A 251-nucleotide genomic window follows, 5' to 3' on the forward strand; every position below is an offset into this window, starting at 1 on the left:
TTGGCGATAGCTGGGGAGCCAGGGGACGTGCCAACTGGTGTACTTCCTCCGTTTCAAATTGTAGAATCATTTCGACTTTTCTAGGTCTGGATGCATAATAATATCTATAAACCTAGAAAAGCCAAAACGACATGCAATTTGGAACGGAGGGAGTATATGGTATGGCACCTGGCTCGATCCCGTGGGTACGGCGGTAAGAGTGTCATGTATAGTTCCGATGCTATCTTATAAGATGTGTACGTATGCACATA

The sequence above is a fragment of the Setaria italica genome, chromosome II (genome assembly GCF_000263155.2).
Source record: "Setaria italica strain Yugu1 chromosome II, Setaria_italica_v2.0, whole genome shotgun sequence".
NCBI classification, from domain to species: Eukaryota; Viridiplantae; Streptophyta; class Magnoliopsida; order Poales; family Poaceae; genus Setaria; species Setaria italica.